Source organism: Dendropsophus ebraccatus, chromosome 6, assembly GCF_027789765.1.
Source record: "Dendropsophus ebraccatus isolate aDenEbr1 chromosome 6, aDenEbr1.pat, whole genome shotgun sequence".
NCBI lineage: Eukaryota > Metazoa > Chordata > Amphibia > Anura > Hylidae > Dendropsophus > Dendropsophus ebraccatus.
Window position 1 is genome coordinate 2733371 of NC_091459.1, and position 19791 is coordinate 2753161.

A 19791-nucleotide genomic window follows, 5' to 3' on the forward strand; every position below is an offset into this window, starting at 1 on the left:
CTGCCTTGAGACGCCAATCAGTGTCCTGTCCCGCTGCAGTCAGTAATACATCAAGATACATCAATACAATAGAAACTGGTGTAAACTGCATATAGCAACCAATCACAGCTCAGCTTTCATTTAGCAGTGCTGCACACTCAGCTGTGATTGGTTGATATGATCAGTTTAGTACATGAATTAACCATCAAAGTACCCTGTGGCAGGGGGTTCCATACTGTCACTGTACTTAAAATAAAAGTTTCTAAAATAAATAAAGAAAATGCCCGTCCTATAGCTCTTCGCCATTGCTCTAATTCTCAGCTACGTTGATGAGAAGACAATAGACATTTCCATCACACTGGCCCCGACACACTTCACTTACCACTGCAATCTGAATGTTTGTCCTCGCTGACGCCGCCCCCTCCCCTCCCCCTCCACCAGTCACATCATTACCGGGACAAAAACCTGATGTGTTCTCTGAAGTAAAAACAACAATAGATATTTTATTCACTTGCAAATGAACAGAATGTGAACTAGGACTCTCTTACACAGCTCGGGCCACATGAATGATCGCTCTATCATTTGTGCAGCCATTTATAGGGGTTGCTCAGCAAGAATTTGTAATTTACTTCTATTTAAAATTCTCCAGTCTTACAGTACTTATCAGCTGCTGTATGTCCTGCAGGAAGTAGTGTGTTCTTTCAAGTCAGAAGAGCAGTAGAGGTTTTCTATCTTGATTTGCTGCTGCTCTGGACAGTTCCTGACATGGACAGAGGTGGCAGCAGGGAGCACTGTGTCAGACTGGAGAGAATACACCACTTCCTGCAGGACATCCAGCAGCTGATAAGTACTGAAAGACTGGAGATTTTTAATAGAAGTAAATTACAAATCTTTATAACTTTCTGACGCCAAGTGATGTGAAAGAATTTTTTTTTAAGCTACGGGGCAATGCTATGAGGGCCATTACTATGAGGGGCGATGCTATGAGGGCCATTACTATGAGCGGCTATGCTATGAGGGCCATTACTATGAGGGGCGATGCTATGAGGGCCATTACTATAAGGGTCGATGCTATGGGGGCCATTACTATGGGGGGTGATGCTATGGGGGCCATTACCATGAGGGGCAATGCTATGAGGGCCATTACTATGAGGGGCGATGCTATGAGGGCCATTACTATGAGGGGCGATACTATGAGGGCCATTACTATGAGGGGCGATACTATGAGGGCCATTACTATGAGGGGTGATGCTATGGGGGCCATTACTATGAGGGGTGATGCTATGAGGGCCATTACTATGGGGGGTAATGCTATGGGGGCCATTACTATGAGGGGCGATGCTATGGGGGTCATTACTATGAGGGGCGATGCTATGAGGGTCATTACTATGAGGGGCGATGCTATGAGGGCCGGCCTGGCTCCCACTTTTGCTAATATTTTTGTAACTAACATGGAATAGTGTCATACTTATTTATCCTGTCGCTTCAGCCATGAGCTCCGGGGATCAAGATTCATTGATGACTTATTCCTCATCTGCAAAGGGAATAAAATACAATGACTGATGGTTCATGTATTACTGATGGCATTGATGAGAAGATTACATAATAATAATAATAACAACAACAACTAGATTTGCATTTCCAGGGAAATGCATATTGCTTGAAAAGAGCGCCCCTTTAAGAGTGACCTATATACTGTCCCTTAAAGACCAGCTTATGTACTGTCCTTGTAAAAGCTACTTTAGTACTGTGCTTTTAAGAGCAACTTATGCAATTTCCCTTTCTGAGCAACTTTGGTAGCTTCCCTTTATAAGTGAATGTGGCGGGTATCAGCTCTTCTGCACCACCGACTCAGCTCTGCTACATCACTGACTTACCGGCTCATATTGGTAAAGACCATTGCTCGGTTACCATGACAATCTTACTCATGTCAGTGAGACATAATCGTTAAGGACCTTCCATCTTCTATTGGCCAATAGTGGACATGTGACTGTGTGGATGTTGTGAGGCAGTGACTGACAAAACCTTATTTCTATTGGCTGCTATATTTCAGCTATTTGCATATGTGCTGTGATTGGCTGTTAATGCTGTACTGTGTGGCCATTATTTCCTATGGGAAATTAGGGGCCTTTAAATGTAAATTTCTTAAAAACGACAAATCCGATTGAAACCAAAAAAACGGCTTCGAAATGCCGTTTGAAAGGAGTCTATGTGCAAAGCGGTTCGGGCTGTATTAATCTCAGAATAATATCTAGAAGAAGAAGAATACGGATTGCTTTATAGGGATTTTTTAAGCACTATTTCTTTGTATGGCGCCAACAGACTCTGCAGCGCTTCCCTTCAGATTACACTACAAAGGCCGGATCCATTTCCTGGATATTGATTTGACTTTCAGTGAAGGAAACAACAGGACTGTACAAAATCCTACTGACAGAGAGACCTTTTAGAGACGTGAGCGATGGATAAAAGCCTTCAGCTAGATACCCCGGGGCTGATCTAGTAGATCTGACCCCGGGCCTTAGACAGGCCGCCCTAACAGCCTACCCCAGGGACACAGGAGCAGGACATCAGAGTATAGTGACACTTGTGTTAGAACTAATAATCTAATATGTTACAGCCCAGATCTCCCTCCATAGATTGCTGCAGTCATTCATAACACTGGAGTATTGGGAGTCATAGTAAAACCTGAGTATACCTGATTCCCCCTCTAATATCTTACAAAGGAAGTAGCAACCTGCATAACAATCAGCAGGGGGTGCAGGGGTCGGACCTCTTCTTGTTAGTTTAAGGTGGACAACCTCTTTAAAGGGAATCTGTCACTATCTTTATTTCACCTTAAATGAGGGCAGCATAAACTAGTGACAGAAATGCTGAACAGATCGGTGTATTACTTACATCATTCTGTTCAGCCGTTCTCCTAATATGCAGGAGAATAGGATTCTTGCCACACCCCTTCCCCACCCTCCAGCTGCTGAGTGACAGGTGACTCCCTATACACAGCATGGACAGATAACTGCCAATCAGCAGCTGGTAGATGGAGTTTTCTGCTTCTCATGAATATCCAGGACTACTGAGCACATGCACACAATGGAGAGGACTACTTATTGTCCATGTTATTCAGGAGGAGATCTCTGGATCAGCTGCACAGAACAATGTAAGTGATCCCTCATCCTGCTCAGCTTCTCTGTCACTAGTTTATGTCACCCTGAGGTAGGACGCCATAACCCTGCTGACCCTGAGATAAGACGCCATAACCCTGCTGACCCTGAGATAGGACGCCATAACCTGCTGACCCTGAGATAGGACCCCATAACCCTGCTGACCCTGAGATAGGACGCCATACACCTGCTGACCCTGAGATAGGAGGCCATACACCTGCTGACCCTGAGATAGGACGCCATACACCTGCTGACCCTGAGATAGGACCCCATACACCTGCTGACCCTGAGATAGGAGGCCATAACCCTGCTGACCCTGAGATAGGACGCCATAACCCTGCTGACCCTGAGATAGGACGCCATAACCCTGCTGACCCTGAGATAGGAGGCCATACACCTGCTGACCCTGAGATAGGACGCCATACACCTGCTGACCCTGAGATAGGAGGCCATACACCTGCTGACCCTGAGATAGGACGCCATACACCTGCTGACCCTGAGATAGGACGCCATAACCCTGCTGACCCTGAGATAGGAGGCCATAACCCTGCTGACCCTGAGATAGGACGCCATAACCCTGCTGACCCTGAGATAGGACGCCATAACCCTGCTGACCCTGAGATAGGACGCCATAACCTGCTGACCCTGAGATAGGACGCCATACACCTGCTGACCCTGAGATAGGACGCCATAACCCTGCTGACCCTGAGATAGGAGGCCATAACCCTGCTGACCCTGAGATAGGACGCCATAACCCTGCTGACCCTGAGATAGGACGCCATAACCCTGCTGACCCTGAGATAGGAGGCCATAACCCTGCTGACCCTGAGTTAGGACCCCATAACCCTGCTGACCCTGAGATAGGACCCCATAACCCTGCTGACCCTGAGATAGGACCCCATAACCCTGCTGACCCTGAGATAGGACGCCATAACCCTGCTGACCCTGAGATAGGACCCCATAACCCTGCTGACCCTGAGATAGGACGCCATAACCCTGCTGACCCTGAGATAGGACGCCATACACCTGCTGATCCTGAGATAGGACGCCATAACCCTGCTGACCCTGAGATAGGACGACATAACCCTGCTGACCCTGAGGTAGGACGCCATAACCCTGCTGACCCTGAGATAGGACGCCATAACCCTGCTGACCCTGAGATAGGACGCCATACACCTGCTGACCCTGAGATAGGACGCCATAACCCTGCTGACCCTGAGATAGGATGCCATACACCTGCTGATCCTGAGATAGGACCCCATAACCCTGCTGACCCTGAGATAGGACGACATAACCCTGCTGACCCTGAGATAGGACGACATAACCCTGCTGACCCTGAGATAGGACGCCATACACCTGCTGACCCTGAGATAGGACGCCATAACCCGCTGACCCTGAGATAGGACGCCATAACCCTGCTGACCCTGAGATAGGACGCCATACACCTGCTGACCCTGAGATAGGACGCCATACACCTGCTGATCCTGAGATAGGACCCCATAACCCTGCTGACCCTGAGATAGGACGACATAACCCTGCTGACCCTTAGGTAGGACCCCATAACCCTGCTGACCCTGTGGTAGGACCCCATAACCCTGCTGACCCTGAGGTAGGACGCCATAACCCTGCTGACCCTGAGATAGGACGCCATAACCCGCTGACCCTGAGATAGGACGCCATAACCTGCTGACCCTGAGATAGGACACCATACCCTGCTGACCCTGAGATAGGACCCCATAACCCTGCTGACCCTGAGGTAGGACGCCATACACCTGCTGACCCTGAGATAGGACGCCATAACCCTGCTGACAGAGTCTCTTTAAGGCCATGATCATTGACCACATTCCCCCAATGAAACCTGTCAGGACTACATATTAAAAAAAACCCACAGGAAGTGAAGAAGAAGGACTGAATGACGGTCACCCCTGTACTGCATGTGGCATATGGACACACTGAGACTAATGCTATAGAATGCTATGAGGCAATGCTTCTCAAACTGTGAGGCGCCCCCTAGTTGCTGGTGAGGCCCAGCGGGGAGGCAGATCTCACAAAAGTAACTATGATCTGCATTTTAGCAACATTATTCATTTATTCTGTACTTGCTTTATTAGTATCTAGAGCCTGGGAGATGGGTGACAGGCGGCCCGAGCATTACTCTCAGCTTTTAAATGGACTCTCACCACAGATAGTGAGGCCCCGGCATCCTCTTGGTCAGTCTGGTGAGGCCCAGGCGCCCTCTTGGTCAGTCTGGTGAGGCCCAGGTGCCCTCTTGGTCAGTGTGGTGAGGCCCAGGTGCCCTCTTGGTCAGTGTGGTGAGGCCCAGGTGCCCTCTTGGTCAGTGTGGTGAGGCCCAGGTGCCCTCTTGGTCAGTCTGGTGAGGCCCAGGCGCCCTCTTGGTCAGTGTGGTGAGGCCCAGGCACCCTCTTGGTCAGTCTGGTGAGGCCCAGACGCCCTCTTGGTCAGTCTGGTGAGGCCCAGGCACCCTCTTGGTCAGTATGGTGAGGCCCAGGCGCCCTCTTGGTCAGTCTGGGGAGGCCCCAGCATCCTCTTGGTCAGTCTGGTGAGGCCCAGGCACCCTCTTGGTCAGTCTGGTGAGGCCCAGGCACCCTCTTGGTCAGTATGGTGAGGCCCAGGCGCCCTCTTGTTCAGTCTGGTGAGGCCCAGCACCTTCTCGGTCAGTCTGGTGAAGCCCAGGCGCCCTCTTGGTCAGTCTGGTGAGGCCCAGGCGCCCTCTTGGTCAGTCTGGTGAAGCCCGGGCATTGTCTTGGTCTGTTGGATGAGGCTCCAGTAGAAAGAGTTTGAGAAGCACTGGTCTATAAGGGACCTGTTGCTCCTCAACTATAGATGGTCGGCTTTAACTACACCTTGTGGACTATAATATATCCATCATTGGTACAGCATTGCACCAGAGGGGGCGTACTACTATAAAGTATGGTGTGTGCTATTAACACTGTAAATAAACCTCATGTTTGATGCGTTAAGTTTTCATGTCCCACTACTCTTTATTCTCTCCAGTCTTTCAGTACTTATCAGCTGCTGTATGTCCTGCAGGAAGTGGTGTATTCTCTCCAGTCGGACACGGTGCTCTCTGCTGCCACCTCTGTCCATGTCAGGAACTGCCCAGAGCAGGAGAGGTTTTCTATGGTGATTTGCTGCTTCTCTGGACAGTTCCTGACATGGACAGAGGTGGCAGCAGAGAGCACTGTGTCAGACTGGAGAGAATACACCACTTCCTGCAGGACATACAGCAGCTGATAAGTACTGGAAGACCAGATAATTTTTAATAGAAGTAAATTACAAATCTATATAACTTTCTGACACCAGGTGTTTTTAAAGAAAAAGGTGAACAGCTCCTTTAAGAATGAAGTGTCCTCTGAGTTGTAGAGAATCATATATTAAAGTGTCACTGTCGTGAATTTTTTTTTTGCAGAAATCAATAGTCCAGGCGATTTTAAGAAACTTTGTAATTGGGTTTATTATCCGAAAAATGCATTTTTATCATGAAAAAGCAGTTTGAAGCTCTCCCCCCTGTCTTCATTGTTCTCCTATGGAGAGAGCTAAAGAAAAGACCAAAACAGGACAACAAAGAGTTAATCTACAAATCCCTCACGGGATATCTCTACTGACCATCACCAGTGACCTGTCTGAGCTCGGATTACAGCTGTCACCCAGCTCCGTGCCTGTAATCCTCTGTTATCTGCTTTCTGCTGCCGGCTAACTCCTTCCTCCTCCCCCCTCCCCTCTCCATAGAGCAGACAGGGGACGACTCCTGCAACAAGTCACAATTTTCAGATTTTTCAGAGTGGATGAAAAAGAGGAAGGAGGGGGGGACCTGGGAAAAGGCTTTTTACATGCAGATAATGGCAGATTTGGCTAATAAACCCAATTACAAAGTTTCTTAAAATCGCCTGGACTATTGATTTCTGCAAAAAAAAAAAAATACGACAGTGACTCTTTAAGGTGCTGTATGAAGGTGTACTGTATATATACAGTATATATATATTGAGATGAAGTATGTTCTGCCTCTCCCTGGTGATGGCCTCATACTGTTTGGTATCTTTGTAAGATGGCGGCACATTTCACAGATATTACCAGCCGGGGGGGATTTATTATTTTGCGCCCTTGGCAGGTTGTGACAGGCAGGGAGGAGGCGTGGCCTCCTGCACCTGATTTATTCAGATTTACGCCTGGGAACGGACATAAACCAGGCAAAAGTTTACCTCGGCTTCAGAGCAGTTGTAGATGTTTGCACGATGCCAGTGCCGGGCGTGCGCCTCTCTGTAAGTCTGACTGGGAAATGGGGGCGGGGCTTTAAGACTGGCGTACTCATACTCATACTCGTACTCCCGTCCTGATAATTGTCCCCTACGTGTATATTTATTATTTAGCTGATGGTTGGTATGGTCGTCCTACCTTCTGGTTGCCGCCATGTTGCACAGACATAGTACAAGTGACGCAGTGACCCCATATAATTATTCCTAGGTGTCTCATAAACTTCTTAAGCGTTTATTCACACATACAGGATCTGTAACTTTAAATCTGCTGCAGATCCTGTAGGTGTGAACGCAGTCTAAGGCCAGGTTCAGACTATGTAAGTGTGCGGCTGTATTTGCGGCTGTAATTGTGCGGCGGTATTTTTGGTGGTTCATGCGTACGCTGGAAAGTATAGGATATACGGCTGCACAGTGCACACTATGTATGAATCTACGGCCCGATCGTAAACGGACCCGTAAAAAATTAACAAGACCATTGTTTGCGGCTGGACATGCGGCCGAGGATTGACAGGCGGTCCGTACGGAGTACTTCAAAAATAGCCGGCAATGATGCCGAATGCCGATGCCTCTAATAGTTAATATATTAAATTAATAAAACACATTTTCTTTGTAATAAAGTCCCTTTCGTTGGTCAATAATTTATTTCTAACGAATCCATCATTGTGCAATTAAATATACTGTCAAAAAATAAATATATATATAAATATACATTTATTTATATATCTATTTATTTTAACAGTATATTTAATTGCACAATGATGGATTAGTTTAAATTTAATTATTGAACAACGAAAGGGACTTTATTACAACGAAAATGTGTTTTATTATTTTAATATATTAACCATGAGAGACATCGGCTATAGTGCAGAGGATCGCAAACCCCGGTAATAGCGATTCATGTAAACTGTTTCCCTGCTTTTTGTTATTTTTAGTTGAACCAGATTTCAAAGTAAATGACCGTATGTTTTCAGCCGCATGTCTATTTTTTCCCACGGCCGGAGTTTCATCCGCACATTTACAGCCGCATAAAAAATACAGCCGCACAGTTACAGCGTGTGAACCTAGCCCCCAGGAGAAAAACAAATTCTATCAATCTTTCAGGCGCGTTTAGTGAAATAGTAGAAAGCCAAAGCCGAATAACGGCTACATATTGATGATGAGGATGGTGAGGGCATCCATGGATGTGGGATATGCTGACACCAGGGATGTATAAGTGTTACACATAGATAATACACTGATGTGGATAGTGATGTGGGATATGCTGACACCAGGGATGTATAAGTGTTACACATAGATGATGAGGATAGTGATGTGGGATATGCTGACACCAGGGATGTATAAGTGTTACACATAGATAATACACTGATGTGGATGGTGATGTGGGATATGCTGACACCAGGGATGTATAAGTGTTACACATAGATGATGAGGATAGTGATGTGGGATATGCTGACACCAGGGATGTATAAGTGTTACACATAGATGATGAGGATAGTGATGTGGGATATGCTGACACCAGGGATGTATAAGTGTTACACATAGATAATACACTGATGTGGATGGTGATGTGGGATATGCTGACACCAGGGATGTATAAGTGTTACACATAGATGATGAGGATAGTGATGTGGGATATGCTGACACCAGGGATGTATAAGTGTTACACATAGATGATGAGGATAGTGATGTGGGATATGCTGACACCAGGGATGTATAAGTGTTACACATAGATGATGAGGATAGTGATGTGGGATATGCTGACACCAGGGATGTATAAGTGTTACACATAGATAATACACTGATGTGGATGGTGATGTGGGATATGCTGACACCAGAGATGTATAAGTGTTACACATGGATGATGAGGATAGTGATGTGGGATATGCTGACACCAGGGATGTATAAGTGTTACACATAGATGATGAGGATAGTGATGTGGGATATGCTGACACCAGGGATGTATAAGTGTTACACATAGATGATGAGGATAGTGATGTGGGATATGCTGACACCAGGGATGTATAAGTGTTACACATGGATGATGAGGATAGTGATGTGGGATATGCTGACACCAGGGATGTATAAGTGTTACACATAGATGATGAGGATAGTGATGTGGGATATGCTGACACCAGGGATGTATAAGTGTTACACATGGATAATACAGTGATGTGGGATATGCTGACACCAGGGATGTATAAGTGTTACACATAGATAATACACTGATGTGGATGGTGATGTGGGATATGCTGACACCAGGGATGTATAAGTGTTACACATGGATGATGAGGATAGTGATGTGGGATATGCTGACACCAGGGATGTATAAGTGTTACACATAGATGATGAGGATAGTGATGTGGGATATGCTGACACCAGGGATGTATAAGTGTTACACATGGATAATACAGTGATGATGGTGAGGGGAGTCCATGGATGTGGGATATGCTGACACCAGGGACCCTCCAGCTTTGTAGTCCTGGCTCGGGCCTGTGAAGGTGCCATGAGAACCTTTGTGGCAGGAAGCGGTTTATAGTACAGTAACTTTGGTCTATTGTCTGAGTCTTTGCTGCTCAACTTCATTACTATTACCATGACAAAGAGCCGAGCAATCCTACTTCCCTTTTCTCTCCTTCAAGTCCCGTCTCCTTCAGACTCCTTGAATTTCACTTTGATACTTTGACACCTCATTCCTCCCCCAGACAGAATAATTACAAGACCTCAAATAAACTTCCCTTTCGCCCTCTCTCCTTCCAGGGAAGCGGCTGCCGGAGCTCATATCCTCAGCATCACAGTCTGCGGCTTCTATCTGCAATAAGGAAAGGTGAGAAGAGGAGCGAAGAAGCCGATCCAGGAGATACTTATATATTGTCTATCAGCAGATCCTGGAGATCCACAAGATATAGATCCACAAGATATAAGTATCAGCAGATCCCAGAGATCCACAAGATATAAGTATCAGCAGATCCCAGAGATACACAGGATATAAGTATCAGCAGATCCCAGAGATACACAAGATATAAGTATCAGCCGATCCCAGTATATACACAGGATAAAAGTATCAGCCGATCCAGGAGATCCACAAGATATAAGTATCAGCAGATCCCAGAGATACACAAGATATAAGTATCAGCAGATCCCAGAGATACACAAGATATAAGTATCAGCAGATCCAGTATATACACAAGATATAAGTATCAGCTGATCCAATATATACACAAGATATAAGTATCAGCAGATCCCAGAGATACACAAGATATAAGTATCAGCAGATCCAGTATATACACAAGATATAAGTATCAGCAGATCCAGTATATACACAAGATATAAGTATCAGCAGATCCCAGAGATACACAAGATATAAGTATCAGCAGATCCAGTATATACACAAGATATAAGTATCAGCAGATCCAGTATATACACAAGATATAAGTATCAGCAGATCCAGTATATACACAAGATATAAGTATCAGCAGATCCTGGAGATACACAAGATATAAGTATCAGCAGATCCAGTATATACACAAGATATAAGTATCAGCAGATCCAGTATATACACAAGATATAAGTATCAGCAGATCCAGTATATACACAAGATATAAGTATCAGCAGATCCCAGAGATACACAAGATATAAGTATCAGCAGATCCAGTATATACACAAGATATAAGTATCAGCAGATCCAGTATATACACAAGATATAAGTATCAGCAGATCCCAGTATATACACAAGATATAAGTATCAGCAGATCCTGGAGATACACAAGATATAAGTATCAGCAGATCCAGTATATACACAAGATATAAGTATCAGCAGATCCAGTATATACACAAGATATAAGTATCAGCAGATCCAGTATATACACAAGATATAAGTATCAGCAGATCCCAGAGATACACAAGATATAAGTATCAGCAGATCCAGTATATACACAAGATATAAGTATCAGCAGATCCAGTATATACACAAGATATAAGTATCAGCAGATCCAGTATATACACAAGATATAAGTATCAGCAGATCCAGTATATACACAAGATATAAGTATCAGCAGATCCCAGAGATACACAAGATATAAGTATCAGCAGATCCAGTATATACACAAGATATAAGTATCAGCAGATCCAGTATATACACAAGATAGAAGTATCAGCAGATCCAGTATATACACAAGATAGAAGTATCAGCAGATCCCGGAGATCCACAAGATATAAGTATCAGCAGATCCCAGAGATCCACAAGATATAAGTATCAGCTGATCCAGTATATACACAAGATATAAGTATCAGCAGATCCCAGTATATACACAAGATATAAGTATCAGCAGATCCCGGAGATCCACAAGATATAAGTATCAGCAGATCCCAGAGATACACAAGATATATACGGACGACCATGACCAACCTGCGACCCGCGGCATCTCCAAACATAACATCGTAATCTACCTTTTGGCAGAGACACAAAAAAGATCTCTATATATTCAAGTTAGAAAAACAATTTAAAGGCAGAAGTAATTTTTTAGGCCGCGTTCACATCACTTTGTTTATGATCAGTCAACATTATGCTACATTTGTCCGTAGACCCCCCCCCCCACTACCTAAAGTGCCCCCGCCAGAGATTTGTAATTTACTTCTAATATAAAATCTCCAGTCTTCCAGTTCTTATCAGCTGCTGTATGTCCTGCAGAAGAGTTTTTTATGGGGATTTGCTGCTGCTCTGGACAGTTCCTGACATGGACAGAGGTGGCAGGAGAGAGCGCTGTGTCAGACTGGAAAGAATAAGCCACTTTCTGCAGGACATACAGCAGCTGATAAGTACTGGAAGACTGGAGAGAATACAACACTTTCTGCAGGACATACAGCAGCTGATAAGTATTGGAAGACTGGAGTTTTTTTTTTTATAGAAATAAAGTACAAATTTCTGGCACTTTTCTGGCATCAGTTGAAGAGTTGTGCTGTCTCTGGAAGAAAGTGGCCATGTTTTTCTAAAGGCTGTAGAACCCCTTTAAAATGAGTCACTAGCACATACAAGTGGTAGGGGCAGCTAATGGAGTGCTGGGCTGTATAGCTGGAGTTCTGGAGACCTCACCTACAAAAGATATTGATAACACAGAATGGGAACAAAAACGGCTACAAAAATGGTGGCGGGTGCGAGATATAAATCACACCAGGAAAGACTTAAAGGAGAACTCCGGACATTTTTAAACTCTTATGCAGGCCGCTTCTTCCATGAGGCGGAATGAGCCTTCTGTCTCAGGCAGCAGATTTTGCGGTCCGGCAGGGGGCGGCATTATGTCCCCCCTGCTGTCATTTTAGTTAAGTATCATTTAAAAATGCCAGCGGCCGCTCACCTGTCCCGTCGCACGCCCTCTCAACATCCCGTCAGGTCCCGCAACGTCACCCTGCAGCTGTCATCGACGTCCAGGCTGTGCTGAGTGCCCAGGGTCGGTGGGGGACGTGCTGGGGCGATCGGGTCGCACGGGCCACCGGGGGGTTGTTGCGGCTTGATGCGGTGTGTGTGGCGCATCAAACCGCAACCCCCTCCCCCGGCGGCCCCGTGCGACCCGATCGCCCCACTCACTTACCACAGCCTGGAGGTCCATGACAGCTGCAGGGTGACGTCGCAGGACCTGACGGGATGTGGGGACAGCGGAGAGCGCGGGCCGGCTGCGGCGTGGGACAGGTGAGCGTCTGGCGCGGGGGGGGGGGGGGCATGCCGGCCGTCTCTGAGGGGACCCCAGAATAGGCCCTGCTCTTATGTTCACTTCAAGTTCTAAAATGACTTACCATGTGCTATGTTTCCAGATCTGTCAGCGGCTACACTGGCCTGACCGAGAACCTGGCCTATGGGTATACATCTGCCGAGCTAGGCAAATTAATGGGACTATATTTCCCATAATGCTCCATTTCAGATATTTTATGGGGGGGGGGGGGGGGTAAGGCCCCTTTCATACGACCGGACAAGATCCATAAATTCCTGGCCTACTTTCCGGAACGGACACCCTTTTAGAAGGGCGTCCATGACTAATGTCTCCCTATGGGTCTGCACATCTCGCCAGACTTCCAGATACGTTTTCTGGACCCATAGTGGGAGATTTTTCCTGGATTTCTCCTGAAGTGCGTCTGTTCCGGAAAATAGGTCAGGAATCTATGGATCCACTGGACAGGATGCGAATCAGTAAAGCATACGGAGAGTTCCCCTTAAGCTGCTTGGTGTGCTGCAATGCAGCTTAAAGGAAGGCTCCGCTCACTGCTGCCAGCCACCTGATTGGGATCTGTGACCGGCAGCGGGCAGAGTCACTGTATCTGCGTCCTGCTCAGATACAGGTGTAGGATGGCAGAGGGGGCGCTGTTAGTACCAACCCCGCTATACATTCTCATAGACTGTGGGAAACTCTGTCCATCAGCCTATGAGTAGCAGGAATGAGCCCAACCCCCCCCCCCGGCCGATATGATGACACCATCCCGCCTAATCGGGGATCCTGTCCCTGCAACGAGAGAGCGAAGAGTGCCGGAGATGAGGGGCTGCATGGGAACCATGTGTCAAGTAAGTTGGTTTTTTGGGGGGAGTCCAGAAATCTGCCCCCCCCCCCCACACACACACGATTTCTGATCATGTGAAGGAGGCCTAAGAAGGGGTGTGGTGGGTAAAATAACGTCCATTTTTGCCGCGATTTAACTGAGAGCAATGGCAAGTCAATGGGAAGACGGACGTCCAATGCACACACTATATTGAATAATGGACGTTTTTACCGCAGACGTCAAAATAATAAACATGATCATTATTTTCGGAAACATGTTTTGCAAACAGCGGACGTTTTTTATTAGTTTTTAATACACAGTTTTTCTTTTGCCACCGTTCTTTCTCCGTTTTTACTATTAAATTCAATGGACTTTTTAATTAAGCCGCATCCAACGGCCAATAAGTAATTAAACTAGAATAATGTACAAGCACCAGTCATTGCACTACGGGGAGGCCAGGCAGCAAAATAACGTCCGTTAGCCTCAAAATAACTGACGTAATTTTAAAGGGAGCTGAAAAAACGTGTGAACATAGCCTTAAAATGATACAATAACAGACCTCTTTTTAAACACAAAAACGGGCGCCTTTTTCGGACGTTGTGTGAACAAAGCCTAATGAATATTGTCCTTAAGTTGATGATGTTAAATGTAAAAGGGTTAAATTCCTCATATAAGAGACGGATGTTATAGAAAGAGGTAAAATTAATGGGGGAGATATTCTCTGCGCACAACAGCTGCACTTACTGGCACAAAATATGGAGATTTCATTACGGGAGGCTTCAGCACCACCATGTGGCCAACAGTGGGTACTACATCATGTAGGCAAAAAAAGGACCCTGACAACCACTCTCTCTTGTGCAATGACCCCTGACCACGTCCCCATGCATTTGAGAGCTATTACACTTTTTTTTCCCATCTGCACAAGATATATACCCCCCATAGATATGAGATAGCGGAACCTTCAGCTCTCCAGGCATGATGGGAATTGTAGTTTCTCAACAGCTGGAAGGCCGAAGGTTCCCCATCACTGTTCTATGGCCTAAAGCGGTGCTTCTCAAACTTTGTCTACCAGAGCCTCACGCAACAGAGCAAAGTGATGCCGGGGCAACTGCAGACTAACCAGGAGGATGCCGGGGCCTCACCAGACTAACCATGAGGATGCCGGGATCTCAACAGTCTGACCAGAGAGGAGGATATAATATTACAGAGGAGGGGGATATAATATTACAGCAGAGGAGGATATAGTATTACAGAAGAGGAGGATATAGTATTACAGAAGAGGAGGATATAATATTACAGAGGAGGAGGATATAAAATTACAGAGGAGGGGGATATGATATTACAGAGCAGGAGGATATAATATTACAGAGGAAGACAATATATTATAGAGGAGGATGTAATATTACAGAGAAGGAGGATATAATATTACAGAGGAGGGGATATAATATTACAGAGGAGGAGGATATAATATTACAGAGGAGGGGATATAATATTACAGAGGAGGATAATATAATATTACAGAGGAGGAGGATATAATATTACCGAGGAGGAGGAGGAGCATATAATACTACAGAGGAGGAAGATATAATATTAAAGAGGAGGATAATATAATATTACAGAGGAGGCGATATAATGTTACAGAGGAGGAGGATATATTACAGGGGGGATATAATATTAAAGAGGAGGATAATATAATATTACAGATGAGGGGATATAATGTTACAGAGGAGGATAATATAATATTACAAAGGAGGAGGATATAATATTACAGAGGAGGAGGATATAATATTACAGGGGGGAAATAATATTACAGAGGAGGGGAAATAATATGACAGAGGAGGGGATATAATATGACAGAGGAAAGGATATAATATTACAGAGGAGGAGGATATAATATTACAGAGGCAGATAATATTATATTACAGAGGAGGAGCATATAATATTACAGAGGAGGAGGATATAATATTACAGGGGGGAGGATACAATATTACAGAGGAGGATATAGTATTACAAAAGAGGAGGATATAATATTACAGAGGAGGAGGAGGATATAATATTGCAGAGGAGGAAGATGTAATATTACAGAGCAGGGGATATAATATTACAGAGGAGGATATAATATTACAGAGGAGGATATAATATTACAGAGGAGGATATAATATTACAGAGGAGGATAATTAATATTATATCTCCCATCTTTGTAATATTATATTATCCTCCTCTGTAATATTATATCCTCCCCCTCTGTAATATTATATCCTCCCCCTCTGTAATATTATATCCTCCTCCTCTGTAATATTATATTATCCTCTTCTGTGATACTATATCCTCCTCTGTAATACTATATCCCCCTCTGTAATATTATATCCTCCTCCTCTGTAATATTATATTATCCTCTTCTGTGATACTATATCCTCCTCTGTAATACTATATCCCCCTCTGTAATATTATATCCTCCTCCCCCCTGTAATATTATATGCTCCTCCTCTGTAATATTATATCCTCCTCCTCTGTAATATTATATCCCCTCCTCTGTAATATTATATCCCCCCTGTAATATTATATCCTCCTCCTCTGTAATATTATATTCTCCTCCTCCTCTGTAATTATATCCCCTCCTCTGTAATATTATATCCCCCTGTAATATTATATCCTCCTCCTCCTCTGTAATATTATATCCCCCTCCTCTGTAATATTATATCCTCCTCCTCTGTAATATTATATTCCCCTCTCTGTAATATTATATCCCCCTCCTCTGTAATATTATATTATCCTCCTCTTTATTATTATATCTTCCATCTCTGTATTATTATAAGAGGAGGATAATATAATATTACAGAGGAGGGGGATATAATATTACAGAGGAGGGGACATAATATTACAGAGGAGGAGGAGGAGGATATAATATTACAAAGGAGGAGGATATAATATTACAGGGGGATATAATATAACAAAGAATGGGATATAATACTACAGAGGAGGAGGATGAGGATATAATATTACAGAGGAGGAGGATACAAAATTACAGGGGGGATATAATATTACAGAGGAGGGGATATAATATTACAGAGGAGGAGGATATAATATTACAGAGGCAGATAATATCATATTACAGAGGAGGAGGATATAATATTACAGAGGGGTATATAGTATTACAGAGGAGGATATAGTATTACAGAGGAGGAGGATATAATATTACAGAGGAGGAGGATATAATATTACAGAGGAAGAGGATAGAATATTACAGAGGAGGGAAATATAATATTACAGAGGAGGAGGATATAATATTACAGAGGAGGAGGATATAATATTACAGAGGAGGATAATATAATATTACAGAGATGGAAGATATAATATTAAAGAGGAGCATAATATAATATTACAAAGGAAGGGGATATAATATTACAGAGGAGGGGAATATAATATTACAGAGGAGGAGGATATATTATTACAGAGGAGGAGGATATAATATTACAGGGGGGATATAATATTACAGAGGAGGGGATATAATATTACAGAGGAGGGGATATAATTACAGAGGAGGGGATATAATTACAGAGGAGGAGGATATAATATTACAAGGGGGATATAATATTACAGAGGAGGAGGATATAATATTACAGAGGAGGAGCATAAATTATTACAGGGGGGAGGATATAATATTACAGAGGGGGATATAGTATTACAGAGGAGGATATAGTATTACAGAAGAGGATAATATAATATTACAGAGGAGGATATAATATTACAGAGGAGGATGATATAATATTACAGAAAAGGCGGATATATTACTACAGAGGAGGATAATTAATATTATATCTTCCATCTCTGTAATATTATATTATCCTCCTCTGTAATATTATATCCCCTCCTCTGTAATATTATATCCTCCTCTGTAATATTATATCCTCCTCCTCTGTAATATTATATCCTCCTCTGTAATATTATATTATCCTCTTCTGTAATACTATATCCTCCTCTGTAATACTATATCCCCCTCTGTAATATTATATCCTCCCCCCTGTAATAATTTATGCTCCTCCTCTGTAATATTATATCCTCCTCCTCTGTAATATTATATCCCCCTTGTAATATTATATCCTCCTCCTCTGTAATTATATCCCCTCCTCTGTAATATTATATCCCCTCCTCTGTAATATTATATCCCCCCTGTAATATTATATCCTCCTCCTCTGTAATAATATATCCTCCTCCTCTGTAATATTATATTCCCCCTCCTCTGTAATATTATATTATCCTCCTCTTTAATATTATATCTTCCATTTCTGTAATATTATAAGAGGAGGATAATATAATATTAGAGAGGAGGGGGATATAATATTAGAGAGGAGGGGATATAATATTACTGAGGAGGAGGATATAATATTACAGGGTGATATAATATAACAGAGGAGGGGATATAATATTACAGAGAAGGAGTATATAATATTACAGAGGCGGATAATATCATATTAAAGAGGAGGAGGATATAATATTACAGGGGGGAGGATATAATATTACAGAGGAGGATTATATAATATTACAGAGGAGGATATAATATTACAGAGGAGGAGGATATAATATTACAGAGGAGGGGGATATAATATTACAGCGGAGTAGGATATAGTATTACAGAAGAGGAGGATATAATATTACAGAAGAGGAGGATATAATATTACAGAGAAGGAGGATATAATATTACAGAAGAGGGGAGTATAATATTACAAAGCAGGAGGATATAATATTACAGAGGAAGACAATATATTATAGAGGAGGATGTAATATTACAGAGGAGGAGGATATAATATTACAGAGGAGGATAATTTAATATTACAGAGGAGGAGGATATAATATTACCGAGGAGGAGGAGCATATAATATTACAGAGGAGGAGGATATAATATTACAGGGGGGATATAATATTACAGAGGAGGATGAAATATTACAGAGGAGGAAGATATAATATTAAAGAGGAGGATAATATAATATAACAGAGGAGGCGATATAATATTACAGAGGAGGGGATATAATGTTACAGAGGAGGAGGATATATTACAGGGGGGATATATTATTAAAGAGGAGAATAATATAATATTACAGAGGAGGAGGATATAATATTACAGAGGAGGGGATATAATATGAGAGAGGAGGGGATATAATTTGACAGAGGAGGGGATATAATATTACAGAGGAGCAGGATATAATGTTACAGAGGAGGAGAATATAATATTACAGAGGCAGATAATATCATATTACAGAGGAGAAGCATATAATATTACAGGGGGGAGGATACAATATTACAGAAAAGGATATAGTATTACAGAAGAGGAGGATATAATATTACAGAGGAGGAGGAGGAGGATATAATATTGCAGAGGAGGAAGATGTAATATTAAAGAGGAGGGGGATATAATATTACAGAGGAGGGGATATAATATTACAGAGGAGGAGGATATAATATTACAGAGGAGGAGGAGGAGGATATAATATTGCAGAGGAGGAAGATGTAATATTAAAGAGGAGGGGGATATAATATTACAGAGGAGGGGATATAATATTACAGAGGAGGAGGATATAATATTACAGAGGAGGAGGATATAATATTACAGGGGGGATATAATATTAGAGAGGAGGGGATATAATATTACAGAGGAGGAGGATATAATATTACAGAGGCGGATAATATCATATTACAGAGGAGGAGGATATAATATTACAGAGGGGTATATAGTATTACAGAGGAGGATATAGTATTACAGAAGAGGATTATATAATATTACAGAGGAGGATATAATATTACAGAGGAGGAGGATATAATATTACAGAGGAAGAGGATAGAATATTACAGAGGAGGGGGAT

General features: G+C 43.2%; 1 protein-coding gene across 3 annotated transcripts in view; it reads right to left on the bottom strand.

The window, feature by feature from the left end:
- The window catches only part of LOC138794600 (T-box transcription factor T-like), an 82522-nt gene that overhangs the window by 54506 nt on the left and 8225 nt on the right, over positions 1–19791 (bottom strand). For 2 of the 3 annotated variants that reach the window (XM_069973370.1, XM_069973368.1), the window contains exons 1-2: positions 1857–1932; positions 1448–1513 (exon numbers count right to left, since the gene is read on the bottom strand). The gene's annotated coding sequence lies outside the window, so the exon portion shown is untranslated. Of the gene's footprint in view, positions 1–1447; positions 1514–1856; positions 1933–19791 lie in introns of those variants that run through there. The other variant, XM_069973367.1, reaches the window with a different exon arrangement.